Raw genomic sequence first — 17,159 nt, 5'->3', positions numbered from 1 at the left:
GTTATTTTCAACATTTGTTGTTTGTGGGAAGTGCAAAATTAGCACCTTACTCTCACCTTCTCACCTCATAACGATTAGTGATCTACATAGTGCTTCAAAATACCTCAGTATGCATGTATGATAAAGATATAATTAGGCCCTCATTCTACATGAGATAAGTCAATACCATCAATCAATGCAACCAGATTATTTAATTTTTAATGCAACAAATACACGACTAAGCGACCATGTGCTAAAAAATAATTATAGTAAATATGGAGGGTAAAAAAACATGCAGTTCGTCAAGTGTGAATTGTGGAGAAAGTAATGGCACAAAACAAGACTGTACTGTAAGTGTTTGATGGTGTTAGAAGATCTCACCTTATTTAAGGCAGTGATGAAATTGAACTACAGTTCTTATCTCTCTTTGTATTCAGTGTGTGAAAGATTTCACTCAGTGTTGTCAAGACTCTCTGGTTTTTATGCTTTTCTATTGTTAACTTTCATAGCACTTGAATATCTGAACCTTTCATTCTAAGATCTGACGTTCCTTCGGCACAAAAGCATCTTCCAAACTCGCAAAGTGTTTTGTTACCTTGACAAGATTTTTTTGGCAGTAGATGTCCTTCAGTGCTTTGTTTGCTTTCTTTAATGTATTGCATTTGCATGAAATCTGTTTTCTGGAATTTTATTTTAGGCAGCGCAGAGATCCTGGCAAAAGTAAAAGGGCAAAAGGGGAAAAACGCAAACCCGCATTCAGAACAAACACTGCACCTGATCTGAGCGAACCCCCCCTGCTGTGCCGCAGACGACATAAAAGCTTGATGACTGCATATGTAGTGTGTTCATCTCCTTTTCTTGACGAGTCATGGGTTAAAGAGGGCGGTGACTAGCACGTAATTCACACTTGATGAAAAAGCGTCAAAGCAGGAGTTTATTTTCTTACACTTGGCAGCGGTTTCATTTCCTCCGGTTGCCATGCGAAGTCGGGGGAACGAATGTGGAGCTCCCAGCCAGTCGGTTACACCGTACTCATTACCACTGGAGCATAACTGTCAATGTTTATAAGGCTGCTGAAGGAACGGAGAGAGGGAGAGACAGGTGAGGGAGCTGTAGAGTTTTTGAGACGGGACAGAGGCAGACCGCCTCTCCAGAGTCTTGCGGCACGGCTGATCTCTCCTCAGTATGTTTGCTCTTATTCACTGCGACAGCTGTGGGCAGCACATTGGCTCTGCTCACCTGCGCTTCTCGCCAAGCCCACCAGACTGGGACATTCATCAAACCAAACAGCCTGCGTTTAATTGGTCCACATCCCCACCTGCTGTCACTCACCTTCGCGGCACACTGGCGAGGGATACAGACATGACGCCGCGAACACAAACCCTCTGCGCCCACAAACCAGGCAGCGGCAGGGTCATCTGAATTGCAGATGGGAAGCTGAAGCTCTCCTTTTCTCATGCTTTGGTTCGGTTTCCACAGGGATGTGTGTGGGGATGGTAATGATGTGCCCTTTCAGTTTACCTGCAGTCACCCTCGGCATCCCGGTATGCCCTGGGGCTGAAGGCATGAGAGCGCGCTGAGCCTCCTTCGTCTCCGGCTAGCGAGACTTCTTTAGTATTCGACTCTTCTGCTACTTAAAATAAGTTTTATGGAACCAGAATAACACTGCTGACTGAGTCCCTCGCATAATTCCCTCTGTCTTATTTGAACGGTGCATGGCACTTCAGCTATGAACTGCATTTGCCCCATAAGAGCGGAATGGCACCAAGAAGCACTTAATGAGCCTTTTACATTTTACTGTTAAACCTTCCATTAAACATCCGGTGTGTAGATGGCTTCAAGGAAATTACATGGTTTTAACTTTTTGGCTCAATAGACATGAAGCAAGAACGCCATTTATTCAGGCTGATTTTAAATAAATAAATGCTCAAGCTCTTTTGGTCAAGTGTAGATGAGGCCTCAACTTTAACTTTGGTGGTCTGATGAGTTGGTTTAAGTGCGGCACATTTACATTTTTTCTCTTTGTTCATCTGCTTTGTCTGAGTCTCTCTGTCAAACTATGCAAATATGGCTGTCCGTATGCATTACTGTTTGGTGTGATGGAGACCAGCATACTTTATTCTAAAATGAGTGAGGAGACAGACACTGGCCAGTGACTTTGAATTACATTACCTACTTTTATGGCCTCAGATGTAATTATCCTCATGAGATGAGCAGTTCTTTGGGAAAACTGTTTTAAAGGAGCTATAAAACCAACGGTAGGCTGAACTTAAATGGGAAAAGTGAATACAGAGGTTTTCAGCTTTAAAATCTTTTTGTGTGTTGACCTGGGAAGAAATATCTGCAGTCCAATCCAGGAATCATACAGCAATTTGTATGCCTAACCAACTACAATCTGTGTCTGTATCTGCAGATCTGTTAAAACAACTGAGCCTCATAGGTGGATGGAGAGAAACTTGTAGAGCTTAAAAATAAGAATACCCAAACTGTCATTGTTTTCATAATTTAATACTTGTGATGATGTTTTTGTTATATGATGTTTAATAGTTTTGTTTAGTAATGGTTATGTTCAGATGAAAAGCAGTTCATGAAGTTATGTTGTTATCTTGTTCTTATCTTTAACTCCTGATGTTGTTATATGATGACTGTTAGACAGTCTATGTTGAATCTCCAACTAGCACATGCTGTTTGGTAATAAAGTCTATGATTGATTTATTGATTGATTGATTTGAAAAACAACAATAATAATAATAATAAGTAAAAAATAATAATAGTAAAAAAAAGCAAATGTTTGTCAATAAAATAGACTTATTATGGAATACTTATCTATTAATAATATTAAAATAATAATAATAATATTAATACAGTTTTAAATGCTGACAGACAAAAACTATGTGTCTAAAATAATAAATAATAATAATTATTATTATTATTTCAATTAATACTGCTGTTGTAATTTATTCTTAAAATATTTCCTTCTTTTTTTTTACAGAAGAAAGAAAGTCATAAATGTTTGGAACAAAATGAGGGTTGGTAAATGGTGACTTTCATTTTGGATGAACTATGTCACTTTATGTAAAAAATGATTAGATGAATGCTATTAGGGCAGGGTATCGTTCAGAAAATGTCGATATCGATATCTATACTGATACCGATACCTTGACCGATACCTTGACTTAGATACCGGTTCCTGAACGATACTTTTTTCCAATACCAATTTTATGAAATCCATTTTAAGAAGATTACATTACCTTAAAAAATAAATAAAACCATATATATATTTTTTTTTTTTCAGTTTGTTGAGGTTTTTACAGACTCAAAGACTCATATCCTGTGCCACTGCACAAAGGAACAAAATGAAACCAACACAATAAATCAGTGCAAATAGTTTTAATAAAGTTCAAATAGTTTTCAGTGCAAAATGAACCGTTTTAAGTCAGTATGTGAGGATCAGTGCTGCATGCTTAAGATCTTTAAATCACTCAGCAGTTTTTGTTTTATGAATGGATGAATTACATGATTGGATGAACGCTATTAGGGCTGGGTATCGTTCAAAAAAATGTCGATATCGATATTTATACCGATACCGATACCTTTATCTTCAATACCGGTTCCTGAACGATACTTTTTTCGATACCAATTTTATGAAATCCATTTTAAGAAGATTACATTACTCATATATATGAGAAGTATTTGTTTTTGTTTTAAAATGTTTAAAATGTTTTAAAATGTTGTTTTAAAATGCATAACTTAGACGGAATCATCATTTCTATTCACTTTCCAGTTTCCACTGATTTACGTGATCTAATGAGCATTGGCTGTTTCTGGTGCTGTCTGCCTGTGTTTTCTCTTCCGCGATTGCTGTTCTGATTCAGAGGAAGATCATTCGCTGCTCATATATCAATCATATTACGTGTTCCTAACCCACCCTGTCTCTGGTGATGAATGTGCATTACACTTCCTGAAAAACATTTACAGGTATGAAACATGAAGCTTAGAAACACGCGATTAACGACAGTATATGATTTGTATGTGATTTTCATGAGATTCTGCCTATTTTTATAAAAATACAGTGTGTTTAACATTACATGAGAAATGCTAAGCAGGTGTAGCGATTAGCTTGATTATAAAAGGATACAAATAACATATTTTTGCAACATGATATGACCAAAACCCTCATTAGATCGCAATCGGAGGTTATTACAAACTCTCAATGGTGGTTTAAAGTGTGTTTTGAGTAAAAGCATAGTATAAATTGTGTAAATTGTCTTATGTAGCATGATGCTACAGTGTGAATGGCCACGTAACATGTGTTTTCCTTGACGCCTCACCAGAGCCAATCACCAGTACATGAATCAAGCATGCTGGATGCTTACTGGCTCACTGACGTTGATGATATTAACCCCTTAGGTATCAAAATTTGGCACCAATCGACAAGACATTTTTCGATACTCGATATTAAAAAGTATCGAACATGATACCCAGTCCTAAATGCTATACATAGAAGACAGTGAGAATTGTCTTCTTTACACTATTGAAGACATACACAGAAATCATTAAGAGATGCATTTTCTTCAGTTTAACATTAGTGAGTGATCAAAGCATCAGTAGCAGAAGAAGGGTTACCATCCTGACACGACAACTGAGGAAGGACTTTGAAAGACATCTTGAGTTCAATTCTTGAACTTAGCAAAGTTCAGAGCAGCAATAAATGTAAAAATTATGGCCTACTGGATTTTTCCCATAGTCTCCTTCATTTGCCATAAACGTACTGAAGCAATTTAAGATCCCTAAGGGGATGAGAATATAGCTTAACAGAGGATGCATCCATAAGGACAACGGCTCCTTTAAGCTCCACTGTGTCTTTTTGCATAATGGTTGTTCTTTAAGTCCAGTAAGTCGCCACAGCTTTGATGGGGGCCACCCTTATGTGAGACCCCCGTTGACAGAGGTGTAGCTTCCTGCATTCGGCAGCCTCATTAAAAGGCCGTCCAATTAAAAAGCTGTAATTGATTTCATGTTTGCCAAATGCCGACTCTGCTCTCGCAGAGTAATGCTGGAGGTCAATTTCAAATGCTCCGATGCCGAAAGATGGTTTGTGTCCCCACGGCCAAGAACTGGCCTTCCTCCACCTCCTTAAAAAGACCCTTAACATCTCCTTTATAAAGAGATGAGTCAGTCCACTTAACAACTCCTGCCTCCCTCCTTCACATGATATCACAGACTGATTCAGTGAAGGACCTAATGCACGAGCTATGCTGAGGGAGCTTTAGTTGAAAGGAAATACACCTTTCATAGAACCTCTTGTGCATTTTGATTAATAGCAGAGATACAGCAGATATTTGGGGCCTAGTGTTTGTCAAGTATAATGCAGATCTGGGCCTCTAGATGACAGGAAATGTATTCAGTGATTTAACTCAGTCAGTAGTTGGGATGCGCATTGGATCGGGTATCGGTCAGAGAGAGCCGATCCAAATCCGAGATTGTGCGTATTGTGTTACCTCTGCTCTGAAGCCATAGCATAGCTTAAAGGGTTACTCCACCTCAAAATGCAAAATTTTGTCATTAATCTCTTACCCCTGTAGCGAATTAGCTCACAACAGGAAATATGAATAATTAACCATAACTAGTTATAATTAACTATTCATATTTTAGATCCGCTGTAGATATTTAGCTGACCACTCAGGGTCAACTGTCTTGTCAATTCTAAGAACGTTAATTTCCTGGTTAAGGGAAATAACTTTCTTACTGTAAAATTCTTCAAAAGCTTGTAACGTAAATTCATATTTCCTGTCGTTGAGCTAAATTCGCTACAGCACTCTCAGTTAGATCATCCGAAGATGAATTCATAGAGACCACACATGATATAGGTGAGGTTATATTAACTAGTGGTCTATCATAACATGCATAAAACACCATACATTACAACAGACAATATACAAGAACAGTAATGGTATACACAATGACCTGAAGGATATGTGTATTCAATCAAAGAAAGGTTTTCCTATGAATTAATTAGAGAACAGTCCATTTCTCTGGGCATTATGTGTCTTTCTTATGAGGAAAATGAGGGAGTTTATCTGCCCGCATTCCTTTAGGCAATAAAACCAGTGATATCAGCATTGGTTACCATGGAACCAGTGGCCTGTTCTGCCTTTCTGAGGTGTTAGGTGCATTTCGGGAGAAGGGTCCATAGACCCTCGTAATTGGCCCTTTGGTTAGGTGAGGGGGCGTTAGATATTATTTGTTAAATATAACAAAAAGTTGTGTGTCTGATTGGTCCAAATGCTACACTCCCATGTTGTTTCAAACCCGTAAAAGCTTCGTTCGTCTTCGGAACACAATTTAAGGTATTTTGGATGAAAACCGGGAGGCTTGTGACTGTCCCATTGACTTGCACTGTCAAGGTCCAGAAAAGTATGAAAGACATCGTCAGAATAGTCCATCTGCCATCAGTGGTTCAACCGTAACGTTATGAAGCGACGAGAATGCTTTTTGTACGCGAAGAAAACAAAAATAACGACTTTATTCAACAATTCGTCGTGTCTTTCCGCATCACCGTAGCACCATTTTGGAGAATATCCGCTCTGAACGCAAGCAGCGTAGGCTCTTCTGTGTCAGCCGCGCTGCACGGATGCGCCGTTTTCCTTCAAATTTAAAGTGTAAATACCTTATACAGTCTATGGTAAATATACATAGAAAACGTAGGCCTATCCCTTTAATGTGAGCTGCATATGAATATTTAAGTCCTTCCATTAAAGTTCACACAAACTCTTTTCTCCGCTGTGGCTGTCAGTCATTCGTTCAGCCTTTAAACCCTGGTCGCGTTCGGTTACAGCAGTCAGCTCGGTAAAGCTCTCTCCAAGACCATTCTGTGTTCCCATTATTATACTTGATTTGTAAATAAATGTCTATGATTTTGCAAAAAGGACTTTATCTTCTTGCCGGAGTTTAATGTTGTTTTGTTACTTGCTACCGGGTGTCTGTGAGAACAAAACACGGGCGTAGAAAATACTTTAAATAGTTTTTAACGCGCACAGTAACTGAAATGTAAAACTGTTAAAAGAAAGGCGCAATAACTGTTGCACAGATATAATACACTACGCATCAATTTCTCTTCCCTTTGTGCTTTGCAGTTTTTAATGCAAGCGCATCATTCTGCACACCGGATGCGCATATTGTAAGCGCTTCGTGCCGCACTGTATTTATTATTGAATCTATCATTTGTTGTTGCCTTATTAAAAAAAATATGCTATACATTTAAAAGAAATGTATTTTAATTTTATACTTGTATATAAATACATTCATGAATGTTTTCAAATGGGTTTTATAATACAAATAGCAATGTGTAACATTTTACCATATTTAGTGCAACAATGTTGTTTTTTCACTAAATGTTTGGATTTGCACTGATTTTTCTAGAATAACTTTTGCAGCTGAATTATCCACTAATCTAGTTTATGATATATGTTTGTCATAGATTATGAATATACATATATTTTTTCATATTTATTTTTCTTTATAATGAAGTAGTCTGTATTTAGTAGATTGTGAAAGAATGATTATCAGTTCCACACACAGAGATATATAAATTCTACATTTATTTAAATGGGGGGAAAAAAACTTCACTGGTATTGGTATCGGCCAATACTGAACCCTAGGTATCGGAATCAGTATCGGAGGTGAAAAAGGTGGATCGGAGCATCCCTAGTCAGTAGAGCTTAAATGGTAGATCAGAGTCTGAATGTGTTTTTTTGCTGTTGGTGTTTTTGGGTTAGTGACTTGACACTCAATTTTGTCTTAATTTATTCAAAAATACATTTAAAACGCAGTTCATACATACAGCTACTTGAAAACCTCTCTTTTATGATGCATGTATTAAGCATAAGGTCAAAAATATCAGGAGGATAAACTGTCCTAAATCATGATTAAGAAAAAAATCCTTATTGAAATAATGATATATTGAAATAAAAACCATATAAAGTAGTTTGACATAATCTTTATTATTATTATTGTTGTTGTTATGTAGTGTGACCAACAGAAAATGTTATAAATTATTAGTTTGATTAAAAATATATATATGTACAGTATATATGATTAAAGAGATATTCCACACAAAAATTTAAATTCTGTCATAATTTATTCACCCTCCTGCAATTTATTCACAAACCTGTATGCATTTCTTTTTTCTGCTGAACACAAAATATATTATGAAGAATGTTCATAACCAAACATTTTAGATTCCCATTGTCTTCTGGACAGAAAATACAATGGAAATCAATGGGATCCAAAACTCTTTAATTACCCACTGTAACAACGTTCGTAGATCGGGAAGAAGGAGGCGGGAGCCGGCGAATGCTCAAAGAAAACTAAACAAACAAAAAATGAAAGTAAAGCGGCAGCCCCTCGCAGACGACTGCCACACACAAAACAATAAATAAAGTCCAGGTCTGGTCCTCTCTCGTCTTTCACTGTCGTAGCTCTTCTTTTTATCCTTCCGGAGCTCCTCCGTGGGACTCGAGACTGGTGAGTGGTGCAGGTGTCACTCATTGTCAATTACTCCACCGGCCCCGCCCCACTCTTCACATACCCCCATCGCCCCTCGCAGGCCCGGGGGGTACTCACGAGACTGCGCTTTAATAAAATAAACAAACACAAAACGAAAGTAAAGCGGCAGCCCCTCACGGACGACTGCCGCACACAAAACCCAAAATAAAATCCAGGCCTGGTCCTCTCTCGTCCAACACTGTCATCACTCCTCCTTTTATGCTTCCGGAGCTCCTCCGTGAGACTCGAGACCAGTGAGTGGCGCAGGTGTCGTGCATTAGCACTTAATCCACCGTCCTCGCTCCGTTCCGATGGCTCTCGGCCCGCTCCTCCTATTGAGGGCAGCCGGCAGCGAGTCCCCCGTTCCCTGCTCCTCCCCAATCATGGCGGATGGCAGCAGGCTCCAGCCTCTTGGCGAATGGGGCTAACTCCTCCGCTCCCTCTCGGATGGCAGCCACCCCTCTTCGACCCAGGAGCGCGGCAGCGAGCTCTCCGTCCCAGCTAGTCTTCCATCGTTCCAGCACCACCGCCTCGGGCAGCCACCTGCGGTCTCTCCGCTTGTTCCTGCTGCCCGATCTCCTCAGCACCGCGATCCCCCTCAGCAGCGAGGGCTCTCTGGCAGCATTTCCCTCCTTCCTTCCGGGTTTCGGCACCAATGTAACAAAGTTCGTAGTTCGGGAAGAAGTAGGCGGGAACCAGCGAACGCTCAAAAAAACTTTAATAAAACTCCTCAGCACCGCGATCCCCCTCAGCAGCGAGGGCTCTCTGGCAGCATTTCCCTCCTTCCTTCCGGGTTTCGGCACCAATGTAACAAAGTTCGTAGTTCGGGAAGAAGTAGGCGGGAACCAGCGAACGCTCAAAAAAACTTTAATAAAACAAACAAACACAAAATGAAAGTAAAGCGGCAGCCCCTCGCAGACGACTGCCGCACACAAAACACAAAATAAAGTCCAGGTCTGGTTCTCTCTCGTCTTTCACTGTCATAGTTCTTCTTTTTATCCTTCCGGAGCTCCTCCGTGGGACTCGAGACCAGTTTGTGGTGCAAGTGTCGCTCATTATCATTTACTCCCCCAGCCTCGCTCCGTTCCCATGGCTCTCGGCCCCGCCCCACTCGTCACACCGACATTCTTCAAAATGACTTATTTTAATAAATGTAATGGTTAAACATAGTAAGTCATTCACTTAAATCTTTTGTTGAAAATGATATGAAATGGTATAATATATATTTTCAGAACCATATGAAATCAGCATTTTCCCGTGAGTATATTTCTAAGTACTGGCATACTGTATGCTAATTTGTCCTTCCTTTTTAAAAATGTGTTATGGTTGTTATCATGGACAGTTGGATACCCTTTTATATCATTGACCCTTTTGCATGTTGGGCATCATAGTGATCATACTCTTGGTATAAAGGATGTACAGTACCAATTATCACATTATTACAATTATCACAGCACCCTCAGAAGCTCAAAGTGCAATAATTACCCTGCAGCTCAAGCTGATGTATCTGTTCCTGAAATGAGAAGCATTCTCAAATAAGCCACTGAAATGTCTACAGCCAAATGACTCTACGTGATTGACTCTGAAAGAAAGATAATGGCAGGATGGAGCCAACTACTATCTGATGCAATGCACTCAGGGAAAAAAACAAAACAAAAAAAACAATTAACTGCCCTAAAACTGGTGCTTTAAATAACTGTATCTGGGTGTGCATGTGAAGTATACATAACTTGTCTGGAGCCTCAAATATCCTTGTAGACTCCTTAACTGCCTTGTTATTGAGAGAGACAGAGCTCCATGGCTTCTGAAGTCCGTCAGCTAGGCCCTAATCATCTCTCAATTAGATCTATCTCTTAATATTACCACTGTCTCCTATGATGTGTACACAGCACAAGACAGTTCCGCTGACTCCATTATGAATAGAGACACCGCCTTATGTGGTCTCATTATTGGATAAGTAAGAGGATACAGGAGGCAGACAGAAGTTTTAAGGCCGGCCGGAATAGACGCCATCCCCATTAGCGGCAAGGCATTAACAGCGTCAGTGACACAAATGAGGGGAGGAGAACGAGAGGGGATTGAAGAAAGATGGGTTGAGGGGGAGGGTTGTGTCTTGCAGGACATAGTCCTAGAACATCAACTGTAATTACAGTGATGCTGCCATCTTGCTTCATATTGAACGTCTGCATGATGATGGTATGTTGGATCCAGCAGCCAAAGGGATAGTTTAGTAAACGTTCTAAAGTGTATGATTGTGTGTCTCAGGGGGAGCTGTAGTTTCTGTAAAATACATGTTGTTTTCTTTAAGTGTTCTTTAAGGCAAAAGGTGCACCTACACAAGTACCATGAATCAGTGTTGTTGTTGTAAACTAAAGCCATTACAATTGTTTTCGTTAACAGAAATAAAATCAAATAATAAATATTAATTGAAAAACTTACATGAAAATTAGAAATGTTGCCTTGGTGACTAACTGAAATAAAATAAATAGACTTATAAAACTTAATAAACTAAAAAAAAATGAAAAAATAACTACAACTTCAACTTAAATTAAAATGAAATAAAACTAACTGAAATAAAATAGAAGTTGATGTATTACAATTACTAAAACTGAAATTAAAGCTAAATATAAATGTTAAAATTTAATTTTTTAAACTTTTTTTAAACTTTTTAAATTTAAATGAGTTAATATGAAGTCTGAAAATAAAAACTTTTAAACTTTTTAAATTTAAATGAGTTAATATGAAGTCTGAAAATAAAAAAAGTTCATTCAATATATTTATATAATTATTTCTAAAAAAAAATTATATAATATTGTATGAATAATACTAAAATAACACTGATATGAATATGATAATGATTTAGAACCAATGTATAAATACGGTGACTGTGATTTCACCAAATACAACATGTTCCTGCTGGAACAACATTCCAATTAACCAATCAGAATTGAGGGATAACTTTTTAGGCTTACGATCAGAGTTAGATGCTTCTACACCCTTGTTAATCAGCTATCATTTCACACTGATTTTAGGAATAAATTATGGGTAGGGTTAGGTTTAGGGGTAGGGATTGGGCTTGGGCTTAGTCTATATTTTTGGACAGTAATGTTGAATGTTGATCCAGGATCAACAAAAGATGTTGATCCATGGAACATGTCTTACTTGGCAAAATCACGGCGACTGTATACATACAGTGTTTTTTTATTATATTATGCAGTTTTGTTTCGTTTTGTTTTTCTTTGTTAATTACAATTGTCAATAGACTAAAATAATCTCATGATTTCTGACAACTTTTTATAAATCGTAATGAAACATTAATATTGTTATTTATATTATAATGTTAGTAATATTATTATTAATAATATGTTAGTAAATGTAATATAATAATATTTTATTTACTTTTTAATGTTTAAATGTGTTTTTTCCCCCACCTGGGCCCCAGTTTGAAAAGCCTTATTTTAGTAAACTCATTAATTCATGCAGCGTTCTGGTATGTAACATCTAGTTTTTGCCATCCAGTCAATTCCCGAATCACATTTACCGGTATTTGTAAATCAATATCCTATTTTATTTTCTAAACATGCAGCCGTAAAATGAATTACAGTCAGCAATTCACATTGACTTTGACATCAGGTTTTTTAACCTATAATGAGACTGAACATGCAAAATACAGTATAAATGGCCTCTCATTGATATCATTCATTACTTTGATGATAGCACTCAGTAATTATCCATTTTGTTTAAGCACATCACACAACCGAGCAAGACACAGTGATGGAAGACAAGTCATTCTGATGTGTGTCACCAAGTCATTAAGCTGCTTTTGAGGGAAGCCTGCAATCTGATTCATCACTGCAATAATGAGCCAGAGATGAACTCATCAATTTAATTTTCCCTAATATAACCCGTAGACAAGCCCTCGTCTCTCATTATATTTCCTTTGCTTTTCTGTCTCTTCTACATTGTGTGTATTCTCTGTCTATTGTGTGTATTTTCTAAAGAAAGTGCTAAAGCAGACACATGTGCAGCCAGTGAGGAATGGGGCTTTAGCATATTTTAAGGGGGTTCAGACTGGAGAGTCTCTGCTCCAGTGCCTCACTGTCTATCTGCCTCCTGCTCGTCTCGTCTGCCTTGTCAAGTACACTCTTCACGACATTGACATGCCTCCTGTCACTGCTTTCTTACTTCCAGGACGCTTCTTGCCTGCCCTTTGTCATTCACCCAGAAAAAAAACAGCATATACCTGCACAGTGGGACTGACTTTTGTAAATTAAAGCACACACATACTGTAAGCATTGATTTGGGAATGATTATAGCACTTGTCTCTGTGTATTGTATTTAAAGTAATTGTTTGAAATGAGTAGTCTTTTATTTGATTCTAGGAACCCAAGGTCATGAAGAGAATAGCCATTATTGAGGTGAACTATAGTGAACGTCTGAAGAAATGCTTCACAGTCTCTTGCCTTTCCTATCCTCCCAGCTGGGTTCCGAGAATTTGAAAGACATTTTTGTGTCATTCAGAGAATTCAAATAAAATATAGTCCCCACTCAAAGCCAGCAGGAGCAGGGGTGTAGACCAAACAAAACCTTCCAAAGAATGAGAGCAGAGATATGACATCTCATAATGTCTGTATCCAACAACAGGGGAGTAATACACAATGTTCAGTGGAGGTCACCTTCAGTGTATCACGGCAGATCCCATTTGGTGTTTTTACTAGCTTTTTAAGTTTTCTCGGGTGACCATAAGTAAATGGACAATGGTCAACCAATAGACAGTACTAAACTGTTCTAGCCAGTGAACAGGCTGTGTGGTTTAGATACTTTATTAGTACTTCTAATACTTTATTATTAATAGTAGTTTGTATGGTTGTCTTGGATTTAGTCACAAAATACTAACTAAAATGAATGTTTAATAATAATAATAGTAATAATTGTTATTATGAAGTTGTTAAATTATTATGGTAATTATTATTAATAATAATAGTAGAACAACTGTAATAATAATAATAATTGTTGTTGTTGTTGATGATGTTGATGCTATTATTATTATTATTATGCTTTTATTGTTTTATAAGGTTAACTAATAATAATAATAATTGTTATTATGAAGTTAAGTTATTATGGTATTTACCAATAATAATAGAGGAACAACTATAATAATAATAATAATAATAATAATTGTTGTTGTTGATTATGCTGTTGTTGCAATTATTGTTATGCTTTTATTGTTTTATAAGGTTATCTTAGGTTAAACAATATAATAATAATTATTATTATTATTATTGTTGCTGATGCTGTTGTTGATATTATTATTATGCTTATTTTATAAGGTTAGCTTAGGTTAAACAATATAATAATAACAATAATAATAACTATTATTGTTGTTGTTGTTGCTGATGCTTTTGTTGCTATTATTATTATTATGCTTTATTGTTTTTAAGGTTACCTTAGTTTAAACAATATAATAATAATAATAATAATTTCATATAAGATGAGGCAGGGAGGTGTGAGTGAAAGGATTTTCCTATTTTTTTCTTTGGGCTATTCAGGGAGAAAAGAAAACAGAAAACAAGATGCTTTTTTAATTTTTCTCTAGAATTCTAGGGTCCATATTTGAGACCCAAAGATTCCTTTCTGAAGCAATTGAATGCATTTCCCCCCTGGCGCTTTATGATAACCCATATTGACCATAACTGCAGATTAATGATTCATGAATAGGGGATGTAATGGAGTAGCTGCTTCTCTAGTTGTAATTGAGTGGAGCCATTCTGGCGAGCCGGGGCAGTTAATGTGGCCCGCTGATCAAAGCAAAGCTCTCCTCTGATTGGCATACGGCTCATCAGAGGAAGTGATGGTGAGGCACGACATCAAGGTGCTGCCTGGGCACAAATTAGCATATCATTGAAAGGAAGAGGTGAGCTGTCCCATCTCAGCAGCGTCGCTCTTGCTTGTCGTCTCTCCTGAATCCCACTCCGTCCCCTAGCAGGTGGAAAACTCCCACAGACTTTCCTTTTTGATAACAATGCTGATTGTAAGAAAAGAAAAGGAACGCAAAAGCCAACACAGACTAGTTTTAGTCCTTTACACACATACTACTTTCCACACTGAACTCGGGGACCGTGTCTTTAATTAACAGACTCACTTTAGATCATCCCTGTCATCCTGTCTAAAGCGGAGAAGGTTCAAGAACGCTGAGGAGTATGGCTTAATTAAACCACAGTGTACAGGAAAGTCAGGCTATCGCTCGGATGCAGTGCAGCGAGGGGACATGGTAAAAGTCACATCAATTCTGCATGGAGACAGCAGGTCAAGACAGACGGGGAATCTCTGAGTTTTAGTATCTAGCATGTAGCAACACCTCTGAGAGACACCACCACATTATTCAACCTGATGCCAACCGATGCAATCCAGGCTGAGAGTGAGGTGCCTCTTATCTCTTACGTTTTTTATGGCTTCTTACTAGTACGCTTGCAAATATAATGTAGATGGAAAATTTGAATTTTTTTTCCAGTGTGTTCAACTAAATATAAACATTATAGAAAATATTCTTTGTCTGATTCTGTTTATCTTGCAGTCTGACCGTCATTGTCGGCGAGCACACAGATGCCGAGAGATTTAGAGAGAGAATAAGAGATAGCGGGAGTGCAAGAGAGACTCTTTTCATCTCTCTTGGAGCATGTGACTGTGGTGGGTGTGTTCCCCACCCTCACCCTCCACCCCACACACACACACTCTGCTGTGCATGCTGGGAAGAAGGTAATGTTGACAATTCCCCCCTCTTGCCTTGTCAGCCAACAATCCCGTGTCACACTTCACCAGCACCACCATTCTCTGACACCGCTGTCAAGAAATTACATTTAATTTTCACACCTCTACTTCTTACATAGCTTTCTTCATGAATTTTTTGCCTCTTTTTTTTCCTTCCAAATACAGCAGCAACCCAAGGCCCAACCCAGGGCTGTCATGCAGATATCGATACCTTTGACAATCTGGAAAGTCTTTACCTGGTTTAGTCCTCCCACTCTCACACTTTAGTCTCTGTTACTTTCATGATGGCTAACCAAACAAATCGACCAGAGGTCACTGAAAAGCGCTAAGGTCACATGTACCTCCGAGCACTTGCGTGTGGTCAGTGACTCACATCGATTGGCTTATGTGGTAACCGCTTTAGCCCTGGGAGTTTTTGTAAATGAAGCATGCTGGAGGACTAACATCATTAAACAGAGTACAGTTTCTAGTTTGTAAAAGATGGACAGCTTGAGACACAGCCTCCGATAGGGCTCCACTGAATTTTTAATTTTTTGGCTTGATCTGATTTAATATGCCCACTTTGTCCCTCACTCCATTATGTTGAGCGGCAGTTCTCCGGTTTCCATTTTATCCACACCCCTAACAGCTGTGCAGATCAATAATTATACCTTTATCAGCTAAATTGAAGGGTGCTATTAGGCATTTTTCCAACTAAATGGTCACGTGGCTAGTGGTCGGCCTTCCATTCTGGCTCTTCGACCTCTGGGGTTTCTTTCCATTTGTAGAATCACTCTGACTTTCTAAATTAGACTCCGAAGAGACGGCCGTCTCAGCCAAAAAGCATCCCAATTTCATTATCAAGAGGCCCAGAATTTAAGATTATAAGTGATTATGTTCAACCGTTCTCGTTTGGAAAATCTCTTTAATCCTAGTCTCCATGGCTGCCTCTGACAGGGCACAGACACGGCCGGCTGGTCAGCGGCCATCAAAAGGCAAAAAAAGAAAGAGCATACGGAAGCAGGAGGAGCCCTGGCCTTGGATTGCAGGGAAAGTGGCCAGTTGGCCATCCAACAAGAGGTGCGGCATCTGATCAGGCAGAGGGAGCCACCGCTTGGCCAGAGATCACAGTGGTCAGTTGGGACGTGGCTGATCCACTTTGAGCTCTGGGAACTCTCGAGGACAGAGCACATCAAGCTGCTGTTGACCTTAGCAGCGTCAGTACCGTCTGTCAGGGTGTCATACACTCACCAGCCATTGCTCCACCAATCCTAAAGTCTCCACACTTGGACACTATGAGGCTGAAAGTGTCTGTTTTGAGTTCTATTGTAGTTTTAGCCTGTATAGATGAATCAGCAAAGTGTGAGGTGCACTGCATGGGGAATGTAATGTCTTGAATGAGTAATGGGGGCATGTTGTCACACTTGTATATGGAGCCTGCCATTACATTAGCCTATTATAGTGTTTTAAGCTGAATTTAAATTGTAAACCAATTTAATGTAATGTACAAAACCATCAAACTGTTGTTTTTTTCCACCCAATATTCTACATTGCAAACATTTATTAAAATCATCCTTAAAAATGTAGCACAGGACATGGACATTTTTTTACCCTGTGTGTGATAAGTTTCACAATTACTGTAAGCCTGCCATTAAAATATTTTTATTTATTTTATTTATTTAGTGATTTAGCAGACGCTTTTATCCAAAGCGACTTACAAATGAGGACAATAAAAGCAGTCAAAACTAACAAAAGAGCAACAATATATAAGTGCAAATGACAAGTCTCGGTTAGCCTAACGCAGTACACGTAGCAAGGTATATATATATATAAAATATAGCCTAAAAGACGACTTGCCCCATCTAACATTTATTTAATAAAATAAA

General features: G+C 38.5%; 1 long non-coding RNA gene across 1 annotated transcript; it reads left to right on the top strand.

The window, feature by feature from the left end:
* Positions 1 to 3,909: 3,909 nt before the first annotated feature.
* Positions 3,910 to 16,267, top strand: LOC107571977 (uncharacterized). The gene is made up of 2 exons (XR_001607262.1): positions 3,910 to 3,957; positions 16,209 to 16,267. It is a non-coding gene; the product is annotated as an uncharacterized lncRNA (long non-coding RNA).
* The last annotated feature ends 892 nt before the right edge of the window (positions 16,268 to 17,159 follow it).

This window comes from Sinocyclocheilus grahami, unplaced genomic scaffold (genome assembly GCF_001515645.1).
Source record: "Sinocyclocheilus grahami isolate Dianchi unplaced genomic scaffold, SAMN03320097.WGS_v1.1 scaffold1677.1, whole genome shotgun sequence".
Lineage (NCBI taxonomy): Eukaryota > Metazoa > Chordata > Actinopteri > Cypriniformes > Cyprinidae > Sinocyclocheilus > Sinocyclocheilus grahami.
This window is presented reverse-complemented; position numbering and strand designations above follow the sequence as displayed.